The following is a 17314-nucleotide window of genomic DNA, read 5'->3' as shown; positions in this document are numbered from 1 at the left end:
TATTGTGGAGCGAGTTTATTCTTTCCAGTGTGCTCCCAGCTGTGTCTTAGCAACAGATAGGAAGTGAGAAAAAAACTTTACATAATGTAATTTGTTCTAGTTCTGGACGAATGTCCAAGAGTGCTATTCCAGGGTACATTGTTAGAAGCTGGCCAGTAAATATGTGTTAAAACTCGAATACTGATAAAGCCATCACATGTGGATAAGATAACTTGTCTCACTTGCCAAAGAGCAAGCATAACTTTTTGGTTGTAAGCAGCACAGGAAGCTATCTGACAGTCTTAAAAACAACTTCTGAATTTTGGTGCTTATTTGTTTATTTGATCTTGAAGATGATTTAGTTTCTTCTTGCATGTGACCATCTTTCTGCCTATAACTTCTCCTTAACACACCATGATACCTAATAAGTAACTATATTTCCAATCAGTAAGTTAAAAATAGTGGGGCTTATGTTTGCCTTATGGTCACGTGTGGTATGCCACACTGGTGTGGCAGGAGAGGATGGCAAGTGTGGCAAGAAGATTCAAGGGCAATCAAAGAAACATTTGAACATTTTAGTGTACAGTGGTACTTCGGGTTACAGACGCTTCAGGTTACGCATTTTTGGGTTGCGCACTGCGCCAAACCTGGAAGTACTGGAACGAGTTACTTCCGGGTTTTGGCGCTCATGCATGTGCAGAAGTACTAAATTGTGCTTTGCGCATGCGCAGAAGCGCTGAATTGCAACCCGTGCTTGCGCAGACGCGGTGCTGTGGGTTGCGAACGTGCCTCCCACATGGATCACGTTGGCAACCCGAGGTTCCACTGTATAGTATAGTATCAAAATAACTTTTTTTATTTGCAGAATATGGATAGATATATTTTCAAAATGCAGCACTGCTAGGACTTTTGGGGGGTTTTTTTGTCTTCCATTGTATTTCTCATCAATAAAAAAATTGGTGTGGCATGAGCAAATTTTTATTCTGGAAGTGTAGCATGAAGAAAAAAGTTTGAAAACCACTGCCTTACAGAATGACATGCAGCAAGTAATTTGCTCAAAATCAGTAATAATATGTAACTGGATTAAAAACATGGTCCATACAGACAGAACTTAAATCCACTGGAAGCAATTAGCTGCAACTGATTTAGCCTCAAGCAGTTCAGAGGGAATACATTGACTTTTGCCTGGTATGTCTGTAATACGAAAAGTCCTTCTGTTCCTCAAATGGGTAAAACAAGAAGCTATCCTCCTGTTTTAGCTCTGGGTGGTCAATAGTAGAAGCAAGGGGGAATACCTGAATAACTTGCATCTTAGGCCCCATCTGCATTACAGAGTTTCTGGGTCAAGCGCAAGGGAAGCCCCACATAGACAACATTGCAGTAATCCAATATTGAATATATGCAGTGCATGCATGCATACAGCACACCATCAACCTCTAGGTTCAAGGCAAAGTTGAGCCCCCATTTATATTTCCCCCCTGCTCCTCTGAGTACTTCAGCTGTTTCTTTAAAGTTCCAGAACTTGGATCCTGTAGCAATGTTATCTGCTTTTCTTCCTAAGTAATTTGTTCTTTGATCCTCCTCTCTGCTTTCATTAATTCTTCTTTGATCATATAATTAGCAAAAGCTATTATTATATCCCTTGGTGGGGCACTTTCTTTTGGCTTCGGTCTCAAGCTGCAGTGGGCCCTTTTCGTATCTGTACATATAACTTGTATTTCAGTAAATACTTCCTTCCACCAGTCAGTTCGGAAACCAGTTGAAGCCTTAATTGTAAATACAGTAGTTTTGGGATGTTGTAACATTCAAAATTTTGTCACAGTGGCGTAAACTCAAATCCAGTGACACAGTGACTGCTTCTCTACTCCCCCAACCTTCCCTGCCAAATCAATTATTTTATTCTCGAGGAATTTAAAGCCTTGCCAATTTCTTTTTAAAAAGTCGGTGTGCAGGTTGTTTATTTGAGTGGACAGTTTCCAATGGAAGGTTTGCTGGGCCTGGATGTATTTTATCTTTGTCCAACTACATTTGGATCTCCACTTTATTCACATTGGTCAGAAATCCAAGATCACAACGGCTCTGTTCTGATTCACGCACACACTGTGGTTAAAAGTAACGCTCGCTCCTTTCAAGGCAGAAGCGAAGCGCTTCGGTCGAAGGGAGCGGCGGAAGGAACGCGAAGATGCCTTCACGGACGAGACTACAAATCCCAGAGGGCCTTGCGGAACGGGCGTAGACGAGACGCCGCGCGGCCACGTACTGCCGCGGAGTAACACAGGACACCGACGTCCCTTCGGAGGCGGGCGCTGAACTACAAATCCCAGCTGCCCACGCGCTTGCCGGGCTGACTCCGGCTCTAGCTGGCGGCTGCTTCTGAGGAGGCTGGTTCCTATTTTAAATCCAGTCAAGAGATCAAAATGGCGGACGCGAGCTGAGCGTGAGGCGGGGAGGAGAGAGCGAGAGCGAGAGGGGGGCGCTGCGCAGAAGGCAACGCTCGGCTCTCCTTCTCCTTTTTCTCTCCGCCCCTCACAAATCCTCCGGTGAGTTGCGTTCAGACGTGGGGCGGGAGGCGAAACAACTGCCGCATATGCCGGCGAGGGTGAAACGGGGTAAGGAGGGACGCCTGCTTTTCTCCCCCTTTTCCATTCCCCGCCTCGGGAGACCGGCCAGCCGAGGGGGCAGCCCTCTCTCTCGGGCGCCTCTTCCACAGGGGGGCGTCGTGGGGCTCGGGTGGCGGTTGAGAGAGAGAGAGAGAGAGAGAGCGAGCGGAGAGAAGGAAAGTGCAAGAAGAGGTTATTATTATTATTGCCTCGGGGCGCTGCGTTTCTGCGGGTCTCTTCTTCGCGCGTCTCCTCATCTTCACAGGACTTTTAAGGTGCCCGGAGGGAAGAGAAGAGGGGACTTTGAGAAGGCGGCTTTGCCTGGTTTGTTGGTGGGGGTGAGATTTGTTTCCCCCTCAGCGTGCAGGGAACTTGTTTCCCTTTTCACGTGTATTTCGCCTTGCACGCCTTTCCACGGGCACTCGGGAGCAGACGCGTTTTGGAGGGACCCAAACCAAACCCGTGCGGTGGTTTCTGCTCCTCCTCCCTTGCTCAAGATCTGTTGCTGTTGAGTCTGGGTGGGAAAGGAAGGCGAGGGGCGGGGGCAGCGAGTTAACTTCAGGTAAATTTGGGGACCGGTGGGTGGGGGAAACTCGCCCCCAGCATCGCCACCCTCCCTCCCTCTTTCGCCTACCGGCTTGGTAAGTTTCAAGAGGGTAAGTCTCCTGCTTCGTTAACACGAGGGCGAGCGGGAGACGCTCTTGTGCTTTGGTCGGGACCCGGGTGAGAGGATGGATGCCTGGTGTCTGCCTCTGTTGGCCGTTTGTGGTGCGTCTCCCAGCCATGGCGAGGTGGCTCTTTTCTTTTCTTTTCTTTCTTTTTTTGGAAGCGAGAAGCAGCAGCAGCTTCCGTCTTCCTGCTTGTTACCAACTGGCTGGGTAGGAAGGGCAGAGCGCTTGGGATAACTGTCCGACGCTGAAGCAACCCAGCGATTTATTTATTTGTTTTAAAGTTTTGCCTCGCTGTTCTGTGCAAGGTGCTGCTGCTGCCTTGGCTGCGGTTCCTGTGTTGTGTCTCTTTGCTTTGCCAAGTTGCTTGGGGGAAAAGAAGACATTTGCTTCCCAGCCCCCTTTTCTTGTAGCGCAGCTTAATCGTGTTGTTTTAAAGGATAGGGTTGCTCTTCGAGATACTTTGCCTCTGACTTCAAATGATTAAAGTATGAAGAACATGTAAATATAACAGGTACCGACTATATGACAAGCTCCGTTAATTATTGGCACTCCTGATAATAACATTGAAGAAAAATTGGACGAGCCTAGTCTTTCATATTGTATTGTGCCCACTGTCCAGCACACAGACTTAGCGTGTGGCCAGTTTGAGCACTTTAAATGGTAAAAGCACCCAGCAAAACCACCCTTAATGGTTGTTGGAGATGGGGAGGCATATCTTCCCAAAGTATTTTGGCTATAGGATTTGGGATTCTGAATGTTTAATTCTTAAATATGGTCCTTTATTTTAAAAGATGTCTTTTTGCGTTGTCTCTTTTTGAAATGTTGTTATGTCACATTATGTTTTCTGGTCAAAATAAAGAAGTTGCATGCAAATAATAACTATAATGAGGTAATACACTGGTGAGTGTGGTGATGTAGAGGGAGCCATGGCTTTGAACACACAAATGCTCAGTCTGCATTAGAACAAGCTGTTAAATTGCTGTTTCAAGCTAGGTTTGGTCTTTAAGTTTTTAAAATATTTAATATCTGTTTAAGTCTTATAAATTAATTAAAGCTATTTTGTATGCCTTTAACTGGGAAGTTGTCGTTGTAATGTAATTTGTGTTCTGTGTGCAGTTGCTTATCAGATATGCACCAAATAGCTGAGCCAAAATGCAGACGAGAAGGGGAAAGCCCCTGATCACAATAGAATAAAAAGGAGCAGTATTCTTAGGTTGTACAGAGCTTAATAACACAGATGGTGTATAAAATGGGAACAAAAAAGCCTGACTTTTTGTAAATATTGGAGGGGAAACCCAAAATACACTTACTGAGACACTTGAGGAAAGGAAGGCATTGAACTCTATGTCTAAAATGATATTGGACACTGGTCTGACATTGGAGGTTGCTTCAGGTCTTGCATATAAATGAGCAATATGAGCAGTAATCGAATATCTTATTTTTGCATTGTGTTCACATAGCGCTTGACATGCTGCTATGATTATTCTGAATATAAAAAGAGAAAATACTATCTTTAGCATGCCAAATACTATTGCATTCTAGAGTTTGTAATTTTAAGAATGAGTGAACATTTTTTTGGCATTGAGACAGTTGCTTACAAGTGACAGCTACCTATGAGCCTCTCAGATTGTATTATTATGCATTGCGAGATGTTCAGTTAGAATTTTTAACTGCAAAAAATGGGTGTGTGCACAAAATGGCTTTTAAATTTTTTATCAAGTAGGAGAAATAACTAATAACTATATGTTCTTAGTATGAAATGTAAGAGCTTTCCCAATAATTGACAAATATGGCACAAGTAAAATAGTAGTAATCTGTACAGTCAAACAAAAAAAATTTGAATGCATTAGTCTAAATCAGAATTTAAAGATTTATTCAGGGATAAAATGTTATAAAATGAATTGCCAATAGTATGTTAAAGTGTGTAATCTTTAATAATACATTAAAAACCTCTAATGTGTGCAATCAAGGCTACATTATCTATACTTAAAAGGTAAAGGGTCCCCTGACCATTAGGTCTAATCATGGCTGACTCAGGTTGCGGCGCTCATCTCACTTTATTGGCTGAGGGAGCCAATAAATGCTGGGGTTGCGGCGCTCATCTCGCTTTATTGGCCAAGGGAGTACAGCTTCCGGGTCATGTGGCCAGCATGACTAAGCCGCTACTGGCGAACCAGAGCAGCGCACGGAAGCGCCGTTTACCTTCCAGCTGGAGCGGTACCTATTTATCTGCTTGCACTTTGAGGTGCTTTCAAACTGCTAGGTTGGCAGGAGCAGGGACCAAACAACGGGAGCTCACCCCGTTGCGGGGATTCGAACCGCCGACCTTCTGATCGGCAAGTCCTAGGCTCTGTGGTTTAACCCACAGCGCCACCCTTGTGGGAGTAATTTCCACTAAACTTATTGGGACATCTAAGTAAACAAGTATAGGATTGGGCTGTATGGCTATTGGTGTAAGCAAGAGGAGTGAGTGATGGAGGTCCCTTTTTAGGAAGTCCAGGTGCTCAGAAGCTGACCAAAGCCCTCTCTTTAGGAAACACTACATTTGCTGGTAAGATTCAGGTAGGTAGCCGTGTTGGTCTGACGCAGTCGAAATATATAGAAAAATTGTCCAGTAGCACCTTAGAGACCAACTAAGTTTGTTCTTGGTATAAGCTTTCGTGTTCATGCACACAAGTGTATCTGAAGAAGTGTGCATGCACACAAAAGCTTATACCAAGAACAAACTTAGTTGGACTCTAAGGTGCTACTGGACAATTTTTTATATATATTTGCTGGTAAGTCAGCAATCCAAAGAAGACTCTATGATAGTCATAATATTCTTCCTTTTAATTGATGCTCAGCTAGACAATTTAGTGTGGTTGAAGTGCATTTCATAAGATTTTGAAGGATGTTCCTCTTCTCAGAAACTTGAGGATCAATCTCTCAAGGCTGGAGCGGGCAACTAGATGCCTGCAAGCTATAGAAAATTCCAGTGTGTAGAATAGATGATCAAATGACTTACTGCCCCAACATTTGGCGCAACCATTTCATCAGTGCCAATCACTCCCATCCCACTTCTAAATCTTGGTTATCATCATCACCATCAATTAAATTGGTATACCACCCTTCATACAATTCACAAGAGTTCACAAGATGAAAACACAACATATATACGTATTATATATTTTTAATCCCCTCCCCCACCTCCTCCTACAAACACTGCTGTTTTAATGAGGAGACATAGTCAGTCAAAGCTTTCTTAAATCATTTTGGAATTAATCTGACAGCTATATAATGAAGGATTCATTCACTTGCAGAAACTGCATTGTCCCAAACTGAATTGCACTTCACCTTAAAATATATACTGTGTGTAGTGTAATCCTGTGCATATTTATTTGGAATTAAGTTCCACTGTGTTCAATGGAATTTACTTCCATGTAAGTTGGTATAGGGCTACAAATTGAGTTGTGCTTGCATTCTGAACCCCCCCCCCCCCCGAAAAGAAAACAACCAAGCACACCCAGAGAAGTACACATTGTCCTAGGACTAATTATGATTGGACACATGACAAAGCCATTTCGATCCAGTTGCTCCTATATTGCAACTTGTTTATTTTGTAAACCTAGAATTGGTCAGCTTGTTTTGCTCCAATGTGTAAGTTGTAGTCTGTTTTCAACCTTTCACTGTTGAAGAACTACACTGAAAAGCTTCATAAAACTTATTTCTTAAAGCAGATCGTGTGAAGGGGGTGATACTATTAATCTTAAGTAAATGAATATGGATTCAACTATCTGATAACATTAATAACTTCCAAATTTAACTTGGTAGGAGGTAAATAATATTTCAGGCAAGCATGTGTATAATGGATACGACCAGGAATGCTATTTTAAATTGTGTAATCATGCAACTTGCTTCCGTTCTTCTCTCCAGCTCTTCCTTGTTTTCTCAGTCTTTTGATTACACTCAAATCACTGAAAGCTTTTTGATAGAACCTGAAGTTTTGGAAAAGCTGGGTCATTCTTAAGTTTTAAGAAAGCAACAAGGATAGTAAGTAACTCATGGAGAACCTATTGCCAAAAGCTGTAGTAAAGAACATCTTGAAATATGACTAATCAGGGGCACTTAATATGCATGCCTGAGTGTCTACACCATTAGAAATGGAAACAAAAATACATTTCTGGTACTAAGTTTAATGTCTTCTGCCATATGGTCTTGTTATATGAGAGATCGTAAGACTTTTACTTAACTTTAAGATAAAAATCCTTCTAAAAATACAGTAACCTTGTAATATAGAAAGAATTGTTCTTAATACTAGTGTTGGTATGGTCTCATCAATCCAAAGATTGAGGCAACAGGCATTTGAAAACTTTTTAAGTGTTCAGAAATTTGTTGCAGGACACATAGTGATGCAGAGGTCTTTTTAACCAGCTTAAGTTTTTATGTCACCCATGAATGATCTTGGATGGGCATAGTATAGTTGCAATGACCAATGCACTGGTAGTGTCTTGTTTAGACTACTGTAATGTGTTGTCTGCCCTTGACAACAGTCTGGAAACTACTTTAAAATGTGGCTGTTAGGATCTTAACCAGTCTTGTTGGGAGCATATCTTTCTAGTTTTGAAAGAGATTTGTTGGCTAACAGTTAATTCCTGAGCCCAATCAAAGGCATTGTTTTTGAATTTTAAAGCTGGACATAGCTTAGGACTTCACTGCTCCTGTTCAGACTGCACAGCAAAAGCAATATGGTTCTTGAAGTTCATTCTGATTGTGCAGATAAAATGACAGGAAGTGGTATTAGTGTGTGAAAACAGTCAAGATCCAATGATCCCCAGGCTTGTACCTCCAGATGGTGGAGATGTCAGGCACCACCCTAGTGCCCTGGCATGTTCACTTGTTTGCAAGTAGCTGATAGCCAGGTGCAAAATGATCCTGGCTAGTTTCAATCACTGGTTGGAGGCATGCTGCCTTGCCTTTCCCTATAGCTCCAAGTTTGTGCTCATCTTGCTTGCCAGAGCCTGGTGCCCCTCTCACTGTCCTGAAGGGCGGTTAGCAAGGTTATTGAAGCCTGATGTTAAGGAACACCTTCTCCCATGTTGATGTTGATGTCTCCTAAGGCACTTCTGTGGGTGTTCTGCTGTTGGACAAAAAGCAAGCAGTGAGCAGGAAGAGAGGGCCTTTTCATTTGTGCCACCCTAGATATTAAACTTCATCCCCAAAGTATCACATTTGGCACCTACTCTCTTATGTTATTTTCTTTTAAAAACAAAACCTGGCCAAGCCACTTCTGTTCTCTCAAGCTTTTTAACTATTTTTCAGTTTTACTTACTTATTTTTACTCTGTGGCTTTTAGGTACTTCTACTGTTTTGTGTGAGCTTTCTTTTTTATTGTTTATGAAATTCTGTTGTGACCTTTCCTGAAATATATATTGTGAAATTTATGAGTGTGCTTAGAATAGTTTTAGCAAGATCTAATTCTTCCCAAAACTACAATTCAGAGTTTTTTTTTGTAGCAAAGCATTACCAGTTAACTGATTTAAATTAAGTGCTATCAAAGTGGCTAGTGGATGCCCAGCATAAAAGGCAGAATCATGACCCAACTTTTTGCTTGGATAGCTCAGAGTCTGTTATACAGTGCTGGTTAGGTTTCCCATTTTATGGTTGAAGAAAATTTATAGCATGAGCCTTGAATGACATATTTCAGGGATGGGAAACCTTTTTGGCTCCACGGATCAGATACTTATCGGAATCTGCCTTATGGGCCAAATTGGACAAGTGTACAGGGCCTCCCACCTGTCAAAATCCCTTCTGTGGCTTTGCAAAACGTTATTTGAAACATCCTCTCACCTCATTTAAAATGGGGGGGGGGGTAAGGTTGTTTCAGATTGTGCTTTGCTCTGATTTTCCTTTTAGTGGGTTGGCAGCATCAGTGGCACACCCACACCTCTGTCACCTACTTAAAGGACAAGGCAAAGGGCTTTAATCTGCCTTGTCTTCACAACCCTGTTTTCTGCTTGGAAACATGGCAGCACAGCCAATGTAAGATTAAACCCTGGCCTCCCCACCATCAGCTGATGTGTTGGCAAGCATACCGTAGTTTGGGGAAAACAGCCTGGGCAGAGGTTGCTCACTACTGTACTGTATTAGATTAACAGCTATTCATTATGATATCTATATGGAACTTCTGTTGTTAGAGTTGTTGAGCTCTGCAATGGGCTTTCAGAGTCATCTGATTGGCCACTGGCCTAGTTGGTCCTTTTATCCGAATTAGAAGGGTTTCTCTTTACACCGCATACCAGGTCTGGGGAAGCTTTGGTCCTCCAGATGTTGGTGAATTACAGTTCCTATCATTCCTAAGCATTGACCATGCTTGCTGGGGCTGATGGGAGTTGTAATTCTGGAGCATTTGGAGTGCCAAATGTCCCCTGTACCTGCCATCTGTAGTTTTCTTAAGAAATAAGTCTGATTATGTTCAGTGAGCCCTAATTCTAGGTAAATGTGGGTAGGATTGTAGCCTAGTTGTTCTTTATTTGGCTTCCTTATACACCCATGCTTAAGAAAAAAAACCCCAACTGTTTAATAATAGCACAATAAAACATTTAGTTCTTGGCCTTTTCCATTCTCCCAGTAGTAGTCTTTAAAAAGCTATTCTGATTAGCAGTTTAAAATAGGTTTACTATATTAGGCAATGTTGCGGCTATGTAGAAGAGTATGCAAGTAACACATTGGGTGTTATATCAGGGAAATGTAACCTAATGCAGGGTTAATACAAAATATTTTAAACATTTTCTGGTAAATGCTAGACTTCCATTTCTGAAATGCATGCTCACTTTATCAGAATCTGAGACGCTATATATCTAAAACTTATAAGGCATTGCAGTGTGCCTCCTTTGCTTCTGGAATTTGCTCATTGTGCCTTCAGGTTATCTGGCAACAGTGCATTGCAGTTAAATACAGTGCAGGATTTAAAAAAAAATAAATTTAAAACAAATTACAGTCTACATTTCTAACTTTATATTTTCCATTTTTAATGTATATTGGAAAGCAACAAAATGAAGGGAAATGGATGGGGAAGAGGAATAAGGGATGTTGTGCAAACAGATTAGATTCTGCAGGGCAGGTGACTAAATCAGAGTTTGAGTATTTAAGGTAAAAGATGGAGATGTGACTTGAGTGTCACTGCTCAGGTGACTCAGAATTCATACCATTCATACCATAACAGTTTAAAAAGAGCACACACCTATCTTTCCTTTGGCTTGCTGAAATTGATGACTGATTTCAATAACAGCATGGTCTCAGATAACAGTTTTGCAGAAATAATTGTGGAAATCCAGTGGTGTGATACAAATGCTCATTACTCATGGATAAAATGGCCAAACAGGCCAAGGTGAGGCCAAGGCTCTCATGTTATCACACTGCATGTGTTAATTGGCTTACTAATACCAGAATTCCTGTAGTATTGACAACTGTTTTGTGAGTGACCACAATTAGTTATAAATTATCACTGTATTTTTCTGCATTTCTTTTTCTTCTAGTAACACTCCTCAACTTCACCACTCAAAAAACCCTCATGCAATTCAGGATAATACTACAGTGTTTTCTGATGGGGTGTAGTCCATGAAAACCTTTGCCATAATACATTTATTAGGAACACATCCAGTGATAACTATTTGCGAGTGGAGTGAATGTCTGCTTAGACAACAGAGGTCTTTGCCTTTTGCTCCTTGCCCTTGCAACCCCAATACACTTCCCTAACTCTGAAGGGTTAGGCCAGGGAACTTTCCACAGCACATTTGAGGAGGGCCTGGTGGCGGGGAAGTAGAATAATGATAACTTAGAAGAAGTCCCTTTGCTCTAATGAAAGTTTGCTCACATGACCTTGGTTGTTGCCCTATGTCTTAAAGGTGCCATGAAACTCATCACTGTTTTTAACTTGTGTAGAAGAGGAAATGCCAGCAGGTGTAACTCATCTTTCAAGCTATATCTGATGAAAATCCCTCTTGTACAGAAAGTTACGGGAGCCTCCTCTTCTTTTTCAATTGGGATCCTGCAGTAGGCTGAAGCAAGGTTTAATTTAGTTAATTTTCATCATGTGAAAATTGAATGCTTGTGTTTGTAGGTAGCATTTAAAATTCCATATTTGAGAGGTGGTCAGATTAGTTTTTCATTTGGATGGAAACACCTTTAGCTCAGATGTATCTGACAGAGACATTGATTCACTTAGGGATTAATAGTAGGGCAAATTTGCTTATATCCAGATTATTTAATATTAAACTAGTTATTCTTCAACAAACTTTATTTTCACAATTTTTCAAATAAATATGATCTGATTGTGCTTTTATGCACATGTGGGCTTGCATGACAAAGAGTTTGAATCATATTTCTATAATGTATAGGATTATACATTCATTCACCTCAGGCAGTGGACTTCTTCTTGCAGAATGGAACTTGCCCTGCTCTTCCTTGCAGTTCTTTGTGCACCCTCAAAATCTGCTTTAGGGACCTGGGGGACCCCTGGAAAACATTTGGGTGAGCAGGGGGAGAGGAAGGGAAAGGAAAGGGAAATCCTGTTGTGCAAGTTCAGCTCTGCTAACACAGTGTTGGATACAACCCATAGACTCTACTAAGTTAGAAAGCTATATGTTTTAATTAGAGAAGCAACTGGATTAAATTTTAATTGAGTCATCACTTTTTTAGCTGAGAGTTTTAATCAAATAAATCTGCATGTGCTTAAAACTAAGTTCCAGAGAAAGTTATGCTTTTTTGTACATAAAGAATATACATATACTATCAAGTTACTACATATGGTAATACAGTCTCCATATATTGTGAAATGATTGTCAAGGCAGATTTAAGGAATAATGGACATAATTCTGTTTCTTTCTTACCTCAAGTATTCATAATGCATACTATTTCTATATATATTGTTTATATTGCTTATGATTAAAGGTGTATTTCTGGATCATAGCAAAGGTGATCATATTCATTCTATCCTCTTCTACCTTTGATGGGGAAGGAAGGGTCACATGAAAGAAGGGCATAGAAGATGCTGATACACCTGTTTCACTCCCAGCGTTCACATGCACACTCACATTACAACATTCCATTTATAACATTGGCAAGGTAGGTGCTTCCCACCCCAAAAGATAGAGACCACAAGAATAGCCGTGTTTTATCAACATACAAGTTGGATTGCATTATCAAAACTGATGGGCATGTAGAATTTTAGGTGTTGAATTGGTGTCCGAGTCTAAGGATCCTTGCATGCAGCTGCAGACTCATAGATTTGTGTATAACAGGGGAATCTCTGGCCCAAGGGCCAAATGCAGACCTCCACACCTATCTGGCCCTTAGTACTCTTCCCAAGCCATACCCCCTACTGGCTCTGCTTTTCCCTTCTTGAGTATTTTCGTTTGGCTGGAATGCGTCCTTGAACACGGATAGTGTCTTTGTTTTTTTGGATATAGGCTAGAGGGGCATGTTCCAATGTGTTTAAAAACTTTCCTGCAGTACAAGGCAAAATTTACATTCATTGCTTTGTCTGCCACTGGTATGCAGCCCCTGGCGGGTTGCCCAGAAGGGAGTGTGACCCTCAGGCTGAAAAAGGATCCCAACCTCTGATATGTAAGAATTCTGCTTTTTCATCAGTTGAGCAGACTTTTGGTATTGGCAGAGTAAGTTCAGAAAGTAACAGGGCCAAAGTTAAAAAGATGGAGGAACACTAGACTGAAATATGAAGATCAGCAATGGTAGGTGAACATGGCGCTTACTGGTTTTTAGAAATGTTTAGAAATGAGTCTAAATAATCATGAATTAGAATAAATCTATCATTGCAAAAAGCAAATTGAGACAGGCTGAGTAGCAGCTTGCAAGCTGACCTCTGAAACTATAGTAATAATAATCACTGGAGCTGGATCCAGTACAATTAAACTGAACTCTCTTGACTTCAAGTTTTTAGACAGAGTCCCCACCCAATCTACCAAAAATCTGTGCAACCCCTGTTTTGGCAAAACACTGAAAGTCCCAAGAAGTTTGGCAGGTAATGTGAGTCAAGTGTGGTTTCTGATGCTGATTTGGCATGAAACGTCTGGTTACAAAATGGCTTGTGAGCTAACATGTTGGAAGGGGATATGGTTATTCAGGCAGACGCAAAGGCATTTGTCTTTCATTCAGCCAAACTTTGAGTCAGATGAATAGTCTGCAGAGATTTATAGCTTCAGTAATTTTAGTGCTCTGGACTTTTACAGAATGCGGAAATGGTAAAATGTCTGCATTTTAACTAATCATATTAGCCATAGGTGTAAAGCTCCCTTGGGGAAAAACTAAGCATGTCTACAACTACTTATAAGATTGAGGATTTCATGTTAAATTGATTTATATCTAACTGTAGATACAATATGTGAAAATAAGTACCATTGAAATTTGTTGGAATTAACAAAGTATTTTAGGATTGAGGTACTGGGAGTTCTTTAGGTCTCCATGCTTCAGTCTTATAAATACTTTCCTGGGGGGGGGGGGAAATCCGGTGTAATTCAGTAGATTCTGCTACTAAGATTTCATTCTAGTAGCTTTGTGGTTGATTGCTCATTTAAGCATTCTATACCTATGGGACTGCCTATACTACCACAGCACATATATAACTATAATGCTGCCCAAAGACACCATTTACAGTAAAGGCCACATGCATGCATACCAGAAGCCTGCAAGATCCCTATCAGCCTCCCCAAACTGTGCTCCAAGCATACCACACTTGAAAGCCTCTGCTACGTATTCAGATACATAGGTTTGTATTCAATTAACTTTTACTTGGACCCATTGAATTAATAGCAACTATTAACTAAAGTCCATTAGTTTCAATGTGTCTAGCTAAATACAACCCATACTGATTTTGCATAAAAGGGACTGGAAGCCACCAAGAAAAAACAAAAGGAGGCAAAGCCTGAAATTGATGCTAAAAGTACTTAAAATGTATTAGAAAATACAGTACATTATATGCATTTTGGCAAGCTGCTGCAATGCTTATGCAGATGGTATATTCACCATAGTACAGTGTTGAATTCCATCCAGAAAATTGTACCATTTTTCACATTGAGCACCTTTAACTTGAAGTTCTAATAGTGTGTTCAGAAGATCCTTGTGTGTGTGTATGTGTATGTATTTACTGCTTTGGTTACTTCAAGAAAGGATAACTTCATTCCACTCTTACGTGAGGCTTTCTTCACACTTGATCCAGAATGTGCAGTTAGTGCAGAACGCTGCAGCACAATTCCTGACAGGACTGATGCCTTGTCGCATATAACACCTCTGCTCAGAGATCAGCACTGGTTACCAGTTTGCTACTGGCCAAGTTCAAGGTCTTATGATTAGTACAGTGGTACCTCAGGTTACATACTCTTCAGATTACATACTCCGCTAACCCAGAAATAGTGCTTCAGGTTAAGAACTTTGCTTCAGGATGAGAACAGAAATAGGGCTCCGGTGGCGTGGTGGCAGCAGGAGGCCCCATTAGCTAATGTGGTGCTTCAGGTTAAGAAGAGTTTCAGGTTAAGAACGGACCTCCAGAACGAATTAAGTACTTAACCTGAGGTGCCACTGTACTTAAAGCCCTTAACAACTTGGGACCAATTTACCTATGAGATTGCCTTACCCCACAAGTGCTCACTCAACTGCAGTGCCTACACTTGGGAACTCCCTCCCTATTGAGATCAAGCAGGCACCTTCTCTGTACTCTTTTTGTTGCCCGCTAAAAACATTCTTGTTTAGACAAGCCTACCCATTATATTCCCCCCCCCATAGAAAACAGTGTGGTGATGCTGAGCATGCTCAGTGGACTCAGAGTGCTGAGTGACTATTGTGGAAGAGAGAATGGAAAACTGGGGATGGTGTGTCTGGAACCTTGAGCAGGGACACTCCACCCATTTTGTTGTAGGGATATGCTCAAATAGCACCATCCATACACAAGAGGCTTCTTTGGCTTGCAGAAGTATGGAAAATATTTAGGAAACTAAACCTCAAGGGGAACCCACCCAAATAGCCCAATGGAGACTGAATGTGTTTAGTGGGCATGGAATGCTATTGGAGGGGGGGGAATGGAAAAACTGGATGGGGGACAGCAATGGTATTCTGCAACACTCAACAAGAGTACTCCCCATAGCAACACTTTATTGGTGCCAATTGTTTTTGTTAATTAGGGGTAGCTATTGTTTGTACCCTCTAGATCAGGCATGGCCAAACTTGGGCCTCTAGATGTTTTGGGACTACAACTCCCATCATCTCTAGCTAACAGGACCAGTGGTCAGGGATGATGGGAATTGTAGTCCCAAAACATTTAGAGGGCCAAGTTTGGCCATGCCTACTCTAGATGTTGCTGGGCTACAACTTCCATCTCTGGCTATTGGCTATGCTAGTTGGGGCCGATGGGCACTGTAGTCCAATAAATATTTGGAGGGCATTATGTTGGCTATGAGTATTCCTCCCTATATAGTAGTATAGTTCTGCCAACTGTGTGCTTAAATATTAGACTTTGTAGTAGAATTTTGTAAATATGGCCAGAACATTTACTTACCTGCTTCACAAAATATACCCATGTTAGTTATTTGTTGCACATTGATTTCATGGCAGAAAAAACATATTGGGTATCCTCTGTATTAAAACCATCTGCCCTTGCTGGCTGCCTGAAGGAAATTCTCACTTGCCACAGGTGAGCAGGCAAAGTGTCTAATTACAAGCTGCTGTCATATGATTAGTGAAACAGGTCTATTTGAAATGAAATTTAACCATGGTTAATTGCTCTGAAAAGCTGCACACTTCTTTGAAAATTGTTCCAAGACCATGAAAGATAGATGTGTTGTGGATATTGTCCTGCACATTTAATTGTGTTGACACAATATTTCCTTTTGAGAGCATTTCAGCATTTCTCACTCATGAAAAAGTCTGAGAATTCATGTACTTTTAATTGTAAGCTTAGATACAAAATGTTATAAAATATTACAGAATAGCAAGTGCTAACAGTGGAAATACCCTCAACATTTTTTATAACACTTAAAAGCTTGCCTTCTGCTTCAAAACTTCACAAGGTAGTTTTATTTAATGGCCTGTTGCAAGAAATTATTATCTTCACCTAGCCTTTTAATCTAGTTAGAATCATTTTATTATTAAAAGATCAAGTTAGCCTTTCTTCAAAAGTTTGTTGCACAAATGCCAGTTTCTAAACTGTATTATAAGTGAAATATAAACCTTTTAAAAGGAAGAGCAACTTCCAGGATTTACAAAGTAAAATCCAAGGTCATAGTCTAATGACTGCTTTGCAGGAAGAAAGGTAAAAATAAGCTGCATACTTTTTGGATATGGGCCTGTGAAATTTTCCACTATATTCATTAGTAACACGGAGGCATGCTTGTGCTGCTGGTATTTTGAGCAGTAGACTTGACTCTGAATGGAATTTTTAGTTATTCAATCTGCAATAAACAGACAACTAGCCAGCATTTTAGAGCAGAAAAACACTTGCTACAGAAAGTACTTAGTAATTCAGTTAATGAGTGTAAGTGAAATGAGTCCATGTTAGCTTGCTGTTTAGAATATAACTTAACATATTTTGGGTAAGTATCTGTACCTTTTTTCAGCTCATCTACCCAGCTCTCTGTCTCATCTGAATCAGGTGGTGCTAGACTATAGCTTCAAGGCAGTGATGGGCAGGATGTGGGCCAATAAATTGAGACTGAAACCTGAACAGACAAATGTATTATGTATTCTAAGTTCTTGAGTCTGGGAGATGGGAAGCTGGTCTGGTGTGGATGGGATTGCATTCTCCTGGAAGGAGCAGATCTATAGCATTGTCAATAGAGGTTCAGGAAACCTCAATTCTGATTTACAAGGAAGAGGAATTCCCTAGTGAAGCTGATCCCATGAGAGAGAATGAGGAGTACCTGAAACCGGCCCATGATGGGTCTCATGAATCCTAGCATTCTAGATCAAATGCAAATCAAGTAATGGAGTTAGGATGGAATTATTGTTCAAAAGTTGTTATTTTCTAATAGTAATTGTAAATTGGTTGCAAATGGACCATGCCAAGTTGCAAAACATGCC

The 17314-nt window shown here is 40.9% G+C and overlaps 1 protein-coding gene across 16 annotated transcripts in view; it reads left to right on the top strand.

The window, feature by feature from the left end:
• The first annotated feature begins 2212 nt into the window (after window positions 1–2212).
• Window positions 2213–17314, top strand: part of NCOA3 (nuclear receptor coactivator 3) — a 98878-nt gene continuing 83776 nt past the window's right edge. For 4 of the 16 annotated variants that reach the window (XM_083507905.1, XM_083507896.1, XM_083507906.1 and 1 more), the window contains exon 1: window positions 2328–2519. The gene's annotated coding sequence lies outside the window, so the exon portion shown is untranslated. Of the gene's footprint in view, window positions 2520–2692; window positions 2855–17314 lie in introns of those variants that run through there. The other 12 variants (XM_083507908.1, XM_083507895.1, XM_083507900.1 and 9 more) reach the window with 8 other exon arrangements.

Source organism: Podarcis liolepis, assembly GCF_965112155.1.
Source record: "Podarcis liolepis genome assembly, chromosome: 6".
Taxonomy (NCBI): Eukaryota; Metazoa; Chordata; class Lepidosauria; order Squamata; family Lacertidae; genus Podarcis; species Podarcis liolepis.
Note: the sequence above shows the minus strand (reverse complement) of the source record. Positions and strands in the feature narration are given on the sequence as shown.